The sequence below is a fragment of the Pinus tabuliformis genome, chromosome Q (assembly GCF_031772625.1).
Source record: "Pinus tabuliformis cultivar Carrire ecotype Pingquan chromosome Q, CPIR1, whole genome shotgun sequence".
Taxonomy (NCBI): domain Eukaryota; kingdom Viridiplantae; phylum Streptophyta; class Pinopsida; order Pinales; family Pinaceae; genus Pinus; species Pinus tabuliformis.
The window spans coordinates 213,392,925-213,411,564 of record NC_142296.1 but is presented as its reverse complement, the minus strand read 5'-3'; the positions used below and the strand labels follow the sequence as shown (position 1 = coordinate 213,411,564).

Genomic DNA, 18,640 nt, shown 5'->3' with positions numbered 1-18,640 from the left:
AGGGGGGAATTGTTAGGGTTAGTTAGGGTAAATGTGCCTTGGTCATACAATCAATTTGATATGATAATTAATAAATTTACTGTTAACGATTTACAAGCTCAAGAATTTGGTAGCCCATGATGTAACATACCCAATTCCTTAATTCCTAATTGAGGATATTGAGTAGAAGAATTTCATCTATCCAATTCAACTCAAAACTCTGTCATGGGATCACCATCACCTTCTACTTGTTGAGAGCTTTCGAGGAATATAAATTTTTGGTGTTAGTTTCTTGGAGCAAAGGTGTTCTAAAAGTCCATCCTATGTGTTGTAGCTAAATCTAGCACCCTGTAGCACAAGTGCCGCAGGGGAGATAGAAAGCCTCCTAGAGACAACCTCTGGGTTGATTGTAGACCAATGCTTAGGACATTTTAAATAGAGGAGTGCATGAAAGGTTATATGTGAGAGGTTTTTAGCACTCCAATTGTCACGTAATGAAAGATAATAAGGGGGCTTGGTTCATTCCTCCAAAGGTATGAGTTATGTATTTTAGGTACTTCCTCACACACATAGTTCCCAGAAATATCACCTAGAACAATGGAGGATGATTACTTCAAAGGGGATTACAACTTAATAGGTTTTGTTGAGTAAATTAGAGAGGATTAGGAGAAATCATAACTCATCATATAGAGCCCAAAACATCCAGAATTCTATAGTGAACACATAGAGCTGCAAGCAATGGGAAATTCTACACTTGTTTGAGTTACAAGCAGAGATAATGGACTGAAGAGAGGATGGGTGCTATGATTCATATAGAGCAGTTTAAAGATATAATTTCAGCCCTTCATTCAGGCATATGCATTAATAAATCAACACACATGGATCTGCAAGGAAGCATGAAATCATTTCTAGCAGTTATTATAGCATGAATGTAGAGAAGAATATGAAGATAATGGAATTAAACAGGAGGATAACATACTGTAATACTTAGAAGGGGGAATCACCACCATTTATTTGCTTAGTCTAAAAGATTTGCATGTGTAAAGTAATACAGTCTGAAATACAAGTCATTGTCTTACAGATTTATGAGCCAAATTGGTATCACAAAGTTCAGACCCATCAGGTGAGAAATTATGGAACCTCTAATAAGTGCTTATTCCCCCTATTTATAAGAAGAGGGGGAGTCCCTCTGTTGTTCCTGTGAAAACCTCTAGTCAGGTTGAGTCTCTGTCATCGTGTGTCCTTCTGGTTGTTCAACTGGTTCCCTGTTGCTTCTGCTTTTACTGCATGAATGACTCATTTGCTAGAGTAGGGAGTGCGTTGACTGTAAGTTCATGTCTCCACATTTCTTTGTTGTTTATCAGAGTGGAGCTCCATTTTGAGCCATTAAGTCTTTACGGAGCCCCCCATACTGGTTTGAACATTGTGCAATGCTTCCTTCAATGCCTAAGCTTCTGACTAATCTGCCTTTAAAAGCTCTGTGTCATGCTTTGAGGCTTTACGGTAGTAGGACTTTTCCTTTTAAACAACATTACGGGACAACTAGCATAGATACACCTTAGCCCCCCTTTTGTTTAGCCCCTTATACTGTTGTTCTCTTCATATGACCAGGGGTTGCGACTAGGGGCTTAGCGTTCAGGCGTTGATACCTTTAGAACTGTGTCTGGGGGCCTTTTTCCTTTGTAACACAAAATCTCGCACTTTGGCGCTTTTCGAGGATTGCCACTAAGATTTCCCTTTGAACCCTGCGATCGTCAATCTACGGGGTTGGGTCCACTAGAGGTATCGCAATCGCACTACGGGAGGGGAAAGACCCTTTACCTTTTCTCCATAGCGCGGGCCAACTTGTCCGGACGCAAAATCCTCATGAGGTAGAACAAATAAAACATCGCATCCAGGAGGATTTCCCGCATATCGCAATTGCAGGCCGGGAAGGAATATCGGCGGAGGAATAAATTTACTTCGTGCAATCGTTGATCATCGATCTGCGGGGTGACATCATCATTGCCATGTGTCACCCTGTGAGTGGTGACACGTGTCACCTGGAAATGCCCCCATAGGACCCTTGAAAACGCCAAAATTGAGTGACACACATCCCCCATACGCCCACGTCACCTTCCATACTGCCACGTGGAAGAGAGAGAAAGGGTTCACTCGGACTTGGTTTTTCCATCCATTTCCTTTGTTAATCTTTTTCGACCTTCCTCGACAATTTAACACTAAGGGCCTGAATTATCGGTGGTTTGCGCTATCAAATTGTTTACCCCCTGCAATTCCTTAAGGATGGCCCATCGTGAGGCTACGGGGTCGCGGGATTGTGGGGTCACGAGACTGCGGGATGCGGGACTGGCCACTACAGGATTGTGATATGCGATATTGAAGATATGCGAGATATGCGGCATTTACTGTGATGTTGCGAGATGTGGGATTGTGGGACAGTGGGATTTTCTCACCGCAGATATGTAGGATTTACTGTGCCCAGGGCCCTTGACCTCTGATATGCGATTTTCCTTTGTATTTGTTCCTTTCCTCCTTGCTTTCCAGGTTTTCCAAGGTTATCTTTAATTTGCTTTAACTTCTAATCCAGAAGTCCATTTTTGGACTTCCATATACTGTTGGAAAGCTCTTTCCAAGCACTGTGCAATGGAGGGGGTCTGATTAAGATATGGTAGCATTCTATGGCTTGGTAAATGGATTCAAATTTTACTTCTTTTCTACACTCTAGGAAATTGATAACTTTATAAAGAAGTGAGTGACAACATTCGCCCCAACTAAGGACAGTGCCTTGCTAGCAAGGAGCTGAGAACATGCAGACCAATATCCTTCACCATTAGGCATGGAGTAAAAAATATATGAAATTACATAACATCTCCATGAACCTTTGTTTGCAGGGGGTCACTTCCTCCTCAAATTGAAATGCAAAAATAAAAATTCTAACAACTATAAATTAAATGCTCAGCTAGTGAGCTTATTTATATACAATCCTACTTATGCACATGGCTCAATCCACCTAAGTGAGTTCAACCCTCCAAAGGAGTCAGGCTAGCATTATAGTACTGGACCTTATGCCTTCATGTTGCTGAAATTTAAAAATTAAAGCAGGGATTTACCATGAAAAATCTTCAAACAAGGAACCTGATACATGCTGTTGAAACAACCTCTGTTGTTGGCTTAACAATATGCTCATGTACTCAGCCACAGGGTCATGGAATGGAATGGGAAAATTTGAAGCTGTCTCTTTTTCATGAACAATCTGTTGACCAATATCCTCTTGGCCAGGGTAGCCAAAAACACTTCTCAGCTCCATAGCTTTAGACTTTTCTGGAAAAGCTTGTTGTTGTTGGGAGCCTTCTCCCCACTTGCTGGTAAACGACTCCTTTTAGATCTCAGTGACCATCTCTCCCTCCTTTGAATAATAATAATCACAAATTGGAGGGGGGTCTTGGTCTTGTTCTCTAGGCAAAGGATGAGCATTGTGAACTAGAGCCTCTTGGTTGACCCCCTGATCAATGTTCTTTTCTTATGCAGCTTCCCATGGCTAGGAGCGTGGTGGCTCTGCATCACTTGAATCTTCACCAGAGTCATATTCATCATAGGAAGGGGAAACATCACATTCGACCGAATCAGACCCCGGAGGGTTTGTTGGCAACTCAATGATTTTTCCTTCTTCACTTTATAGCTCAGTGGGTGATGCTTCTTGATGCGAGTAGATGTTTTCTTGGAGTGTAGCTCCACAAACATCTTCAGCAGAGTCATCAACCTCAGGAATGTATTTGTCATTAAAGTATGCACAACAATATTCAAATAGAGCATTCGGTGAATATAATCCTTTGTAATAGTGATTGAATGTTGTATGAAAACTTCTTAGGGAAGATATGTTGCCACAAGGTATTGTTCTGTACCAGACTCTAGCATCCTCATCTAAAGACAATTTGAACAACTTCATTTGTACATCTTCAAGAAGAATACCTTGTTGCTCCATGCATTCATGAAAGTATTTGAGGTGCTGGTCAGGTCTTCTCTCTATGTTCCCACTGAATCTAGGAAAATAGGTATTCCACTCATGAAACGTAGGGACATGATTGGGATAACCAACAATAGAAGAGAAATCTAGTGGGGCAAATTGGTTGGCCAGAAATGCAGGAAGGGCCATCTCAAAAACCTCCCTATATGAGTGATTTCAGTTTCAAAAGTAGGGAATTTTTTCGACTGCTATAGCATTAGAGTGAGTATGGGGTTACTTGAAAGCCAGGATGATCAAACAGAGATATGGACAGTGGAGTCGCCAAGATGTTTACCATAAAATTGAAATAGTGGAGTCGCCAAGGTGAGAGATCTTCAACCCGCACTTCCCTTGCTCACCTAACAAAGGAAATGTAAAATTTTGTCGTACCCAGGGAAAAAAATTCTAATCCATTCCCCAGCAACGGTGCCAGAAAGATGTTGTAGCTAAATCTAGCACCCTATGGCACAAATGCTACAGGGGAGATATAAAGCCTCCTAGAGACATCCTCTGGGTTGATTGTAGACCAGTGCCTAGGACATCTTAAATAGAGGAGTGGATGAAAGGTTATATGTGAGGGGTTTGCAACACTCCAATTGTCACGTAATGAAAGATAATAAGGGGGCTTGGTTCATTCCTCCAAAGGTATGAGTTATGTATTTCAGGTACTTTCTCACACACATAGTTCCTAGAAGTATCACCTAGAACAAAGGAGCCCGATTACTTCAAAGGGGATTACAACTTAATCGGCTTTGTTGAGAAATGAGAGAGGATAAGGAGAAAGCATAACTCATCATATAGAGCCCAAAACATACAAAATTCTATAGTGAACACATAGAGCTGCAAATAATGGGAAATTCTACACTTGTTTGAGTTACAAGCAGAGATAATGGACTAAAGAGAGGATGGGTGCTATGGTTCATATAGAGCAGTTTAAAGATATAATTTCAGCCCTTCATTCAAGCATATGCATTAATAAATCAACACACATGGATCTGCAAGGAAGCATGAAATCATTTCTAGCAGCTATTACAACATGAATGCAGAGAAGAATATGAAAATAATGGAATTAAATAGGAGGATAACATACTGTAATACTTAGAAGGGGGAATCACTGCCATTTATTTGCTTAGTTTGAAAGATCTGCCAGTGTAAAGTAATATACTCTGAAATACAAGTCATTCTCTTACAGATTTATGAGCCAAATTGGTATCATAGAGTTCAGACCCATCAGGTGAGAAATTCTGGAACCTCTAATAGGTATTTCTCCCCCCTATTTATAAGAAGAGGGGGAGATTTGCTTACAGTTACAAAAATGTCTTAGCAAGAGCTCTAGTTGTCCTGTTAGACTAGCTGTCTTGACCTATGTAAGGCGTTGTTGCCCAAACGATTACAATTGGGATTCAATTCCTTCTTGGAAATAAAGAAATTGCAAAATAATGAGAAAGAGAAAGAAAACAGAAAGATGATGGAGGAGGTGTCCCTCTGTTGTTCCTATGAAAACCTCTGGTCAGGCCGAGTCTCTGTCATCGTGCACCCTTCTAGTTGTTCAGTTGGTTCCTTGTCGCTTCTGCTTTTAGTGCGTGAATGACTCATTCTATGGAGTAGGGAGTGGGTCGACTATAAGTTCCTGTATCGACAATCCTTTGCTGTGTATTGGAGTGGAGCTCCATGCCGAGCCATTAAGTCTTTACGGAGCCCCCCATACCGGTTTGCACTTATTCCATTCTTCCTTCAATGCGCCAGCTACCGACCCATCCGCCTTTAAAATCTTTGTGTCATGCTCTGAGACTTTACGGTAGCGGGATTTTTCCTTTTAAACAACATTACGAGACATCGAGTGCAGATGCACCTTAGCCCCCCTTTGGTTTAGTCCCTTATACTATTGTTCTCTTCATATGACCAGGGGCTGCGACCAGGGGCTTAACCTTTAGGCGTTGAGACCTTTAGAACTGTGTCTGGGGGCCTTTTTCCTTTGTAACATAGAATCCCGCACTTCGGCACTTTCTGAGGATTACCACTAAGATTTCCCTTTGAACCATGCAATCGTCGATATGCGAGGTCGGGTCAACTAGAGGTATCACAGTCGCACTACAAGAGGTGAAAGATCCTTCACCTTTTCTCCATAGCACGGGCCAACTTATTCGGATGCAAAATCCTCATGAGGTAGAACAAATAAAACATTGCATTCAGGAGGATTTCCTGCATATCGCAATCGTAAGCCAGGAAGGAATATCGGTGGAGGAATAAACTTTACTTCATGCAATCGTCGATCCGCGGGGTGACGTCATCTTTTCCACGTGTCACTCCGTGAGTGGTGACATGTTTCACCCGAAAATGCCCCCATAGGACCTCTAAAAACGCTGAAACTGAGTGACACGTGTCCCCCATATAGCCACGTCACATTCCGTACTCCCACGTGGAAGAGAGATAAAGGGTCCGCTTGGCCTTGATTTTTCCATGCATTTCCTTTGTTAATATTTTTCGACCTTCCTTGACGATTAAACACTGAGGGCCTGAATTATTGGCGGTTTGTGCTATTGGCTTGTTCCCCTCCCCAAAATTCCGTAAGGATGGCCCATCGCGGGACTGCCCATAGTAGGATTGCGATATGCGATATTTACTGTGATGTTGCAGGATGCAGGATTGCAGGACTGCGGGATTTTCCCACTGCCGATATGCGAGATTTACTGTGCTCGGGGCCCCTAACCTCTGATATGCGATTTGCCTTTGTATTTTTTCCTTTCCTCCTTGCTTTCCAGGTTTTCCAAGGCTATCTTTAATCTTATTTAACTTCTGATCCATAAGTCCATTTTTGGACTTCCATATACCTTTTGAAAGCTCTTTCCGAGCACTGTGCAATGGAGGGGGTCCGATTAAGCTATGATAACATTTTTTGGCTTGGAAAATGGCTTTACCTTTCACTTTTTTTCTACACTTTGGGCAACTGATAACTTTATAAAGCAGTGAGTGACAAGACTATGCAAGTTGTTGTTTCCTACATAGAGCCAATAATAATTGATTAGCCCACAAGAAAATGAATAACAAGCAAATTAATGAAATATAACATGAGATATTAACACTACAATGCAAAATCATGAACATTGAAAGAAAATAAGAGTTTAGGAAATAATAAATCTCTTTATTGATGTAAATGAGATACACTCTCTCCTAGAGACATTAAAGGGAGCCTTAGAAACAATGGATCCTTAGCTATCCTAGAGGAAGGTCCCTCCTTCCCCTCTCATGTAGGTGTGTTTCTCTCCTCAAGAAGTTTCTTAGATACTCTTTGCATGGAGAGCTTCAATATTAAAAAGCAGTGGCATTGGGGGGAAATCTGGGAAACATAACATTGTAATGATTTCTCTCTTGTAAATGGTCCCCAATGGAGTGGTATTTATAGGCCGTAAATGGTCCCTGATGGATTGGTATTTAGAAGCCAACATCCATGGCTTGCCCTAATTTGGCTCATTGATTATATTTGACCTTTACGTGAGCATATCATCATGGTGGGAGACAAGAGGAGTCCTTTGGAAGCTCCATAACTCTCTCTTAATGGTGTAGAGGCTCGAGACTAGATACTTGACCTTGTACCTCCAAATAATAGGGGAATTTAGAGGGACTTTCATTGTTAATCTAATGCCACTTCATATAGATCTGTGTAATTGTTGAACAAACAACCATGATGATCCACACGAAATTGAAAGAGCGGATTTGCGAGGGTTAGTTAAAATGTGTTTAGTGACAAGTAATCCTTTGCTTATGGGCACCTAATTTTTTGAACTTTGAGAACCTTTTATTTTGACGATCTTTTACATATTCTAACCATTAATTAACACATTGAGTGCATAATTTTTAAGTGATAACAATTTCCCCCTAATGTGTGAGCTTAGGAGCAATACATATATTAGCTAGAACACATCATTTGTTTTCCTGATTGTGAGTCTTGTTGCTTCTTGGTTGAGATACTTTGGTCCAAGAGAGAGGAAGGGTTGTGAAGGATAACCATGAAATCCATGGTCAAAAAAGAAATATATACAATATACATACAAGGTGGGCATGTCCCCTACTTGTGATCATGACTATTGCAATGCTGGTTACATTTGTATACATGAGGAATCTTGCCAAAAATGTTGAGAACACGTTTGTTGATGTCAAAGTATATGAACGCTTCACCCTCAAGGGCACCTTGATAGAAGAAAGTACTAATGATGTACATGCCAAAATGCACTAGGCATAACCACTGATGACTAGACTATTAGTGGTGAGGTGTCAGCCTAGTGCATGGGTCTTCGACCAAATAGGAAACTGAAACTATCGCAAGTACAACACATCCAACCGTGAAACCATGCTGAAGTCGAATGTCAGGGTGGTCGATGAAATATGTGGGAAATGATGGCTCCCACTAGTCCTTTCGAGGTTCATATTTAAAATATTGTAATGTAAACCAAGGTACTACCTCCTTCTTGTAAAATGAAATTCGATGCCGATAGAAAGAAAGATGCAACTATCCAAAGAAAGAGGTTCTTCGAGAAATCCACATGAAGCGAATTCAAATACCAAACGATGATGAGGTGTAGAGTTCATGGGGGATGAGGTCAACATAAAATGGAGAGTGTATATTTCCCATGGTTGGAGCAAAATGGTGGTGGTGATAGTCAAAACAAACTGAGGTAGGCACGCCCCCAAATTTAGGAGGATGTTTGGGGGAGTGGCAAGTGGTTTCTTTGATTAATAAGAGTGGATCAATTGCAATACAATGTGATGGATAAGGGTGGTGGATTGTCACAAAACAAAGCCAATATTAAGCTAATGTGATGAAAATGTAAGTGCTCCAACGATGGGTGACATAGGATTGTTTCCATGTAGTATGTCAAGAATATGGTGGGTGTTGAGTTTCTCGCTTCCAAAAAATATTTGTACACTTTTCAAAAGAATATAATGGTGGTTTTGAATGTATAAACACAAAGATGGTTGCCTTAGTGTGTGGTATCCTGCATGAGAGTGGAAGGTAGTAGTTGTAAAGGGTGGGGGCCCTATTAGTTGGTCACAGTGTGGGAGTGATGAACAAATGGTGGTCGTGCAAATGGTCTACTGCTGGTGGGTGTGTAAGAGGCCTAGTGAAAAATGCAGTGGCACATTGAAGGACAATCAAATTGACTGGTTTCCTGAAACAAGGGAGGATAGCTTTAAGACAAGGTTGAAACATTAGGCAATAACTTGAGTTATGTGAACAAGTGATTCCTGACCAAGGTAATGTAGCATGGATGTTAGTAATTCAAAGGGTAATACTATGAGAGGCAATCCATCGATGTGGAGGAATTATTGATCGTACATAGAAATTTAGCGAGTGCAAAATGAGGGTGTCAGAAAATGTCATTAGGGTGCAGTGGCCCTATGTTGAACTCAAGGAGAATGAGCTAGGTTCTGCAAATGTCTAAAAAGGAGAATTTATCATACTAGTTTGAAGGAAATGATACCTCAAGTGTGAGTGTGCTACCTTGTGTTCATGGAACCGACAAAGGTGAAAAATTAAGCCTATAATCATGCACCATAAATCCCCAATGAAAGCACCATATATACATGAAAGAATCCAAGCAAATATTATAAGAAGACAATGATAAAATATGGTTCATTGAGTAGAAGCCTAAGAGTGAGAAGGGGCCCCAAGGGATAAATTTGACATGGAGAAAGGAAGAAGGCAATGCAAATTAGGCATTGTGTTGATCCCAATAGTATAAATGGTTTTGGGAAACAGAGCTCGCGAGCTCCCAAATGGTCAAGAGGAATTGGACATGTTATCCCCCACAATGTCCTAGGTTGAGAGGAAGCGACGGAGGTAGCCATAGACCAAGCTTGAAGTTCTGTAGCTAGCCCTACCAAACCAGAGAGGGCTCTCTATATGAGATCACATCCAAAGAATTGACTAGAATACAAAAGGATTTTAGGCTAGATATGCTAGGCTTAGATAGGTTTGAAAATTTAGGGTTTTGATGTTGAACAAGGGATAAGAACTAAGTAACTAGGTCAAAAGATCAAAGGGTAACAATAGCAGAAATATAAAGGAGCAAGGTAGCAACAGTTTTGTGATGGCTTAAGGTTTGTCAATGTAGTGTACTGTTCAAAAGAAATAAGGGGACTTAATTAGCATATATGTCATGAATTCATTAAGCAAGAAAGGAAATAATATATAGTGATAATTCCATCAAAACAGAGCTTTAAGGAAAGAATTCTACTTATAAACTTAGGAAAAACTCACTGAAGAAAATGATGAATAGAAACAAGAGATGAATATCTATCATATGAAACTATAACATAGAAGAAACAAGATCACAAACTCACTGCACATGAATTCTTAGATAATAGTTGCAACTATTGTTTGAATTCCTAGATAATAGCTGCAAATGTTTTTCTCACCATAATACAATGAGCATACTTTTTCTTTACAAAAGTTATATATATATATATATATATATATATATATATATATATATATATATATATATATGTCTCAAGTTGCATGATGAGCTCATACCTAGTATATTGTTGTAATGGGTTTGAGCCTTGTTATTGAACATCCTTAAACCCCAAAGAATATCTTACCCTCGCCTATAGGTTAGAGGATAAGGTGCTTTGTTACATGGAACATATATATGTTCATGAGATATAAGAATTTAACATAATGCATAATGAATAATAAATGCTCCACATTGATAATTTTATTTTAAAAAAGCATTTCCATTTATCTTTATAGTTACATTGAGGGTTTGCTTAACCTAACTTCACATTTCGACCAAGGGTTTGTTGTTACCATTGATAACCCTAAATTAATGACTCATTTAAGTGCTTAATTGATGTCTTAATAACTTGATCATGTGCTTAAAATTATATTGATTAAGAGTATGAAAAACACTTTTTTTATGCTTTCCCTTGCTAAAAAGTGTTACCTAGCTTCATGGATTCACCCTTCCACATACACATTATGGGAATCTTGAGATCTAAAATGGGCCTCCCAAAGAAAGACTTACTAAAATGTCAAACACATTTTTTTTCATGTATTTTCAAATGGGCAGTTATTCTATGCAAAAAGATATGTAGACTGGATAAACTCTAATGAGATAAATTGAATATATTATTAAAAAAATGGTTTTCTTCTTTTGCCTCTAAAATATTTAACCCTGGGGTTAACACCATCATCATGAACCTTGTTAGTTCTTTTAAAACTGATTTTGACAGTACATATTTTTGTTTGTTTTGAGGACTATTTTTTACCTCAAAATCCCCCACACAACCTTTCCTCCATGGCTCCTTTGGTTGTTCCTATTGTCTTGTTTCACAACCCAACCCATATGAGCTAGTGCTTAGTTATTATATTACCTATTTTTTCATACATTTTTTGTTTTGAGGACCATTTTTTACCTCAAAATCCCCCACACAACCTTTCCTCCATGGCTCCTTTGGTTGTTCCTATTGTCTTGTTTCACAACTCAACCCATATGAGCTAGTGCTTAGTTGTTCTATTACGTATTTTTCATACATTTTTTGTTTTGAGGACCATTTTTTACCTCAAAATCCCCCACACAACCTTTCCTCCATGGCTCCTTTGGTTGTTCCTATTGTCTTGTTTCACAACTCAACCCATATGAGCTAGTGCTTAGTTGTTCTATTACCTATTTTTCATGCCACTAGATGCTATGTTTCAAGTAGTTTTGCACTTTGGTCTCCTTATGTACATTAAAGATGTCCATGTATATTATATTTTCATTTAGCATGGTTTCATTATCTCTATTCTGGTAACATTCTTAGGCATGACTTTTCAATGCCTTATTATTTGATGGGCAACTTTCATCTTCTATAATCCACTCTTCAAATCATTTTATGCATTGTAAATCCTATGTTTTCTTTGTCATTTTTAGTTAAACTTGGTTGATTTAAGTGGAATCCTATCATCGTCCATGACTAGTATTTTTTCTTTATACAAAAACAATGTTCTCAATGCCCCTAATTCTATTGGGTGTAACCACTCTTCAAATCATTTTATGCATTGTAAATCCTATGTTTTATTTGTCATTATTAGTTAATCTTGGTTGATTTAAGTGGAATCCTATCATTGTCCATGGCTAGCATTTTTTCTTTATACAAAAACAATGTTCTCAATGCCCCTAATTCTATTGGGTGTAACCTTGTTTCGACAAGGAATATCTTGTAAGAGATGTTGTCTTTTGATCTTAGAAAATTTGTTATCAAGTGTTTTTGTACTTGCATCCCGTGGGTTTAACTTGAGAAGATAGGAAAATTATTTGTTATCCTCTACACCCAGTTTGAATTCTTGCAGAGGAACATGTTGCCTGTTGTGATAAGGATCAAAGAGTAGGCACCCCTCGGGATAGAGTCCACTCTGGTGGGGTCACGATGTCTTGTCTCTTGCTAAGTCATAAGCTATTGGTATATTTTGCTTGCAAGCTATTAGATATACTCTTGGTGTTATGGTGGCAACAATAATGTTTGATCCCAGGTGCCTTGTCTATATTACTCCAATGAGTTACTGATTCATCATGATATTTTTTTTTCTTTATACTTATTTAATTTCGCAAAATAAGTTGAGAGAATCCTTATTTTAATTCTCTTTAAAATATCTCATAGATTTATTTTTGTAAAATTTAAGATCTAATCACTAAGATTTTGTTTCACATTATTACTTTAATGAACTAAATTAATTCCTCAACCACTATTTCTGTAACTTTTTTATGCTTCAATTCTCCAAACATTTTAATAAGCATATGGCCATTGTTACTCTTCTGCATACAAATGATACAACTTTTTTCACATTTATAAATTGAATATTGAGAAATGTCACTCTTACATGTCCCTATAGTTAATCCAACAATATCTAAAACAAGATATGAATAGAGTAATAATCCAATAATATCTAAAACAAGATATGAATAGAGTAATAATCCAATAATATCTAAAACAAGATATGAATAGAGTAAAAATCCAATAATATCTAAAACAAAATATGAATAGAGTAATTATAGAAAAAGTTCATAAAACACACCAAATAAAAATAATTCAACTTCTAACCAGAATATTATTATCTTAAATTTCATTATTGCAATTGTACTTATCTTTAGATTCAAAATGATTTCTTAATCATTTTAAACTAGTTTATAGGTCAACACTCCCTTCGCTTTCATCTTAAACATTCAAGGTTTGTGCCAATTAGCTAACCATGGCAATTGATAAACACATACCATATATATACGTTATATGTGTGTAAACTATGTAATAAAGAGCACAAATCACATAAAAACTTTAATTTTTAAAAAATATATTTTAAGTTTTATGATAGATTAAGATATTATTGTTTATTTATAAATCTTCATATATTGAGATCTTAGACTTAATAGGAAGACAAGAGCATCTTGCTTTTTTCATAAAAGGGTTTAAGTAGTGTTAGGAGAAAGTTGTTATATATTTATAAATTTAGATTCAATAAAATTGCTGGTCTATAAGGCTAATATTCAAGTAAGATAGAGAGATTTTGTTGACTTTCAAAAGAGCATTTGGTATCAATTTTTTTAGTGCCATAACTTAGAGTTTGTTTAGAATACACATTTATTGTGTATGGTTAACTTTTTTTTGATTTCAAAATATTTTTCCCATGAACTACTTATTTAGTGAAAAATTTATCCAGCGCTTTCCCTTATTTTGAGGACCGTATCTAGAGTAAAGTAGATTCTAAAGTTGATACAACAATACATACATTAAGAGTGTACTTTTCCTCATTTCAAAGATACACCTAGAGTAAACTAGATTCTCTAGGGCTCAAAATAGATACAACAATAGACTCATTAAAAGCTCAACATATCACTTCTCAAATTAATCTCAAGAAAAATAAATAACACTCCTCGAGTCAACTATTAAATATATCCAATTAACAAATTTTTAAAATATATGTTTCAAACTTCTGCTCATTTAAAAAAATAAACTAGATTATTCAAAACTAAAAACTATATCAACCTATCCTAAAAACCATATCAAAATATCATATTTTTTTTTATATTCATAAAACATTTTTATTTAAAAAAGATAAACTAGATTATTCAAAACTAAAAACTATATCAACCTATCCTAAAAACCATATCAAAATATCATAATTTTTTTATATTCATAAAACATTTTTATTTATTTATTTTATTCAAAGCTAAAAACTATATCAACCTATCCTAAAAAACCATATAAACGTAACATTTTTTTTATATTCATAAATTATTTTTATTTATTTATTTAATTTTAGTATTAATAGTCACTTGGATTTTTTTTTCTTCTGTAATACAATTTTTTTCTCCCGTGTTTCACTCTCGCAATACATCATTATACAATTTCAATCAACCTCGTATCCCTCCTTGCTTCAGCTTTCCCCTTATCTTTCGCAATGTATGTAACCAATTTCTTTCCAAATGTACAGTAACTAGAAGCTATCTATTTGATTAAGGTTAAAAGTAAAAAGTAAAAATATATGGCCATGGCAACCAAAGGCTGTTGCATGAAAGTACTTGGAAACTCGACGAATTCAGTGAAAGTAACTAGAAGGTAATCGATTGAGGTAAAATGTTATTGACGCTAAAAGTAAAGTAAACTAAGGAAAGAAGCCATTAAGGGTAATTGTGTTCCACCTTTTGCGCTTTGCATTAAAGTAAAAGTAACTAGAGGTTATTTCGTCGCGGTCAAATGTAGTCGACGCTACAATTAATTAATAACCAGAGTGAGAGTAAAGGTATGTTCCGCCTTTTGCTCTGCCAATTAAGGTGAAGCTACAGATTTTAAAAACATTAAATACTGGACTATCAAGGCAAAGCGAATGCCAGCTCAGCAGCCTTTATTTCAAAGACGTAAAAAAAACTCTTCCGTCAGGCATGTGGAACTGATCTTTGACCATGTACGACGTGTAATTTTGAAAAAGATTTAAAACTAGGGTTTAGAGCGCTAGGGTTTAAACGAATAAAAACAAGAGAAAGAAGATAGTTGTCAAAACGGCCATCGATTTTTGCCTGTCGTCTACGCAGGTACACAGTACTCTTTGACCGTAAGCTTTGACATAAATGAAAATAAAGTTGCTTTTCATCATGATACTTTTTCTGACGGAAATTTGGAAAAATTTGAAAAGAGGCGCCGGGATTCGATCGTCGGTGTTCGTAACATAAAGCGAGTTGGAAAAATCAGGGCCCCGGTTAAAGCGGTGGCGAGGAGCCGTCAAATTGGTGGTTTATAGTTGTCAGGCATTGCCGCTGAAGCTAAAATTGGGAAGCACAAATTTCAGATTTATTTACCTAATCCTGTAAAGTTTCATTTTAATATAAACAATTTTGCATTTTAAAATAATACAATTTTGAAATTTAAAATAAAATAATTTGTGTCCATGTCCAGAGCGGAGGCGGAGGGGGCCGACCAAGCGCCGGCGTTGGCCGTTGGAGTCGTTTTCTGGTCACGGTGGATTTGATTTTTGTCCGTTTGCCGGTGGCCGAGAAACATTTTCCCGCTTCAATGGCGTGCACGTCGAAATCGATTAAATAAAAAAGGAGAGAACTTTTTTCCAGAGTATGGACTATTATAACAATAATTATTATAAGTAAATGCGTGTAGGGTTTCTGTTGGGGTCGGGGTTGGAGTTGGGGTCCGTGTGGACGGTAAGTAAAGGGGCATGCAGTGATTGTACACGTGTCACGGGAAAATTAGACCGAAATTTGAAATTGAGAATATCGGGGTACCCTGTCTTGGTTTGTTCCCATGTTTGTGGGGACATGTGCTTTCTCTCCTTTCTTTTTTTTCTTAAATTAAAAATAAGATGAGCCCACTGCCCATGTTATGTTATCGTTTTTCACTTTGAATCTTCCTTCCTCTATTTCCGCCCTGTCTCCAGGTAGCGAGGCGACCTCCTCCTTCTTCTTTGATTCGCAGTGCAGTCTTTGGGTCGGAGAGGATTGAAGGTTTAGGGTTCATAGGATCTTTATTTCTGGTTATTTTAGTTGCAGGAGTGGGCAGAGTGTTCGGGGATTTTGAGCTCGGAGTTCAGCTGCCGGTTTTCAGGTTGTTTCCCATATTGTTGGAAGCTCTGGTTTGGTGTCTTTAATGGCGTGTGAAGAAGGGGGTTATGCTGTACCGCCGAACTTGGTGGACGGTGAGTTCTGGTTGCCGTCCGATTTTCTCAGTGACGAGGCTACGCCTCTGCCGAAGAATTCCGGATTTGACCATGGCCGTATTCCCTACGAATGGGGTTTGGGGTCTGTCGGTTTTCAGGTCGATTCCCCTGGAGAATCACCACCGGCGGGGCTGAGTGAAACGGATGAAGAAGACGACTATATTGCCGGATTGGCCGAGCGGGTTGCTTATGCTATGCTTGATGATGATGAAAACTGTCAGCAGGGTGTTGATGTGGGCGTGGGTGTTCATGCTGCCATGAACTGGGCTTCTTCGAAGCAACGAGTTTTTGTGGACAATAGTAATGAGAAGGTATGTTCATGGTTTTAGTTTTTCTTGCTTTCGGTTTTATGAAATCCTGGAATGGGTTTATGAGATTTTTTGGATTTGTTGGACTCTGTTTCAGTATCAAATGTCGAGGTCGCCGCAGTCTACATTAAGCGGTGGGCTGGGGAGGAGTCGTTGCTTGCCTAGGAGGGCTCGAGACTTTCGAGCAACGCTGCGGGCGAAGATGCATGGGAATTATTCCATATGGCTGCAGACCAGGTTGTTCGACTCAATATGCTGGTTCCTGAGAACTCTGATCGGTATAAGCCACCGGTGAAGGGCTTCTCCATAGCTCCTGGAGGAGGGGAACCTCAATTTCAGTGGAGTCAAAATGTTACGGACTTTCAGAACGGCGGCTCAGCCTTCACTGGCTTCGATTCTGGTTACAATGCTTCTCAGCACGGCCAGCAGAGGCCTTGGAACCCTCGTCCAAGGGCCGAAGATCGCAAAATTCCCGCTCACCAAGTTCGTTTTTTCTTTTTACACTTTTTCATTTTTTTTTTTTTAATTTATTCTCTGAACAGTGTCCAAGATTTGGAGTGTGAGGCACTGAGCTTACAGTTAACTGGTTTTGTTTTTTTTAGAATCATCAGTACCCGCAGGCGAAGCAATCGATGGCGAGACAGGGAAGACTTCAAGCAATACAGGCCCAGCAGGGGCAGAACAGATGCGGGCACACTAAGCCAGCAGGCCGCATCTACTCAGCATGTCCTCCTGGTCAGCAGATTGCTGGTGGTTCGGGAATGAGGGCAGTTTTTCTCGGTTCTAACGGACCCGGACGGGAATCCGGAGGCACTGGTGTTTTTCTGCCGCGGAGGATGGATAATGGTCATGCTGTCAAGCAGAAGCCAGGTAGTTTAATGTTCTAACCCCAACATTCCGCGTCAGGCGGTCAGAACCTCTAGTTCTTGCTTTAATGGTAGACATTAAAGAAAGTAATTCTTGAGTCTTAATTGCAGGTATTAAAGAAAGTAATTCTTGTTTTCCCATTGCAGCTTGCTCGACAGTTCTACTTCCTGCAAGGATAGTACAGGCTCTGAACCTTAATGTTGAGGACTTGCGCTCGAAGCCATGTGGTTTGTCAGAGGCCTCGCTTAACCGACGCGGTAAGGAGCTTTTGTCTTAACCTTCTTTTTCTTTACGCTGAATCCCTGACAGATTCTTCTGGTGAATGATTTCAGGGTTTAGAAATATGTTATAATTTAGGGTTTACAAGTATTCTGATGGTGGAAATAAACAAAGCAAAGATTTCTTGTTTGTTTGTTTTGCAGTCTATACGAGGGTAGCCGAGCATCAGAAGGCAGGGGGAGGAGAAATGTGGCCTGTCCATGAGCAGAAATTAGGGTTTTATCCTGGTTGTTCCGAGGTCCAGCCAACGTCCGCTGATATCAGTTTGCCTCACGAATGGACCTACTAGCAGTAGATTTGCCTTGCCAACTGACTCGAATGCTAACGTCTAAAGTCTAACTTGTTATGTAGTTTTCTCCAGACACCAAGGCTCAGGTCTCTCTGCATATTTTTATTACCAGGAAGAGCCATATCACTGGTTAAGCTGTTGTTCTTAATAAGTCTCTTCTGATGGTGTTCTACAAGGGACATACTGATTAACATGGAATAGTAGTAGGTTTTTGGTGGGGTTATGGCCCTCATTTTCTTTGCTAACACACAGACACTCACTTGTACAGTAAGTGGAGTCTCGGCCAGTTTAGTAGTTAGCAGTGCTGCTTTTGGTGTTTGGGAAATGTAATGCCAACAATGAATAATGGTCGTCCCCATGCCTGTGGCATGTATTTTTTGCCATGGAGGAAAAATTGTCCCAACATTTTGTAATAAGCAGAATAATGGAAATAATTACAGCAGATATTCTCCATCTCGGGCAATTTATGTGTTTGTATACCATGGAGCTTCTTCAAGCCAAAAAATGACAACTCAAATGTTTACTATATCAGTGTTACTTGTTGGTTCTCTGAACACCATCTCATATACAAATATTTTGCTCATTATTTTGGAATTTTCCTTGTTCATAATATGCTTTAATAAAAATATCTTGTATATTGAAAGTCATGAAGACTGCCATGAGACTAGCGTGCAAGCTGTGTCAGAAGAAGGACAATTTTATAAAATAAATAG

General features: G+C 38.6%; 1 pseudogene across 1 annotated transcript; it reads left to right on the top strand.

Annotated features, from left to right (window-relative positions):
- The first annotated feature begins 15,837 nt into the window (after positions 1–15,837).
- LOC149218969 (uncharacterized) lies at positions 15,838–18,380 on the top strand (annotated as a pseudogene). Its single transcript, XR_016249202.1, has 5 exons — positions 15,838–16,495; positions 16,590–16,975; positions 17,095–17,362; positions 17,506–17,616; positions 17,782–18,380. The product of XR_016249202.1 is annotated as an uncharacterized LOC149218969 (transcript).
- The last annotated feature ends 260 nt before the right edge of the window (positions 18,381–18,640 follow it).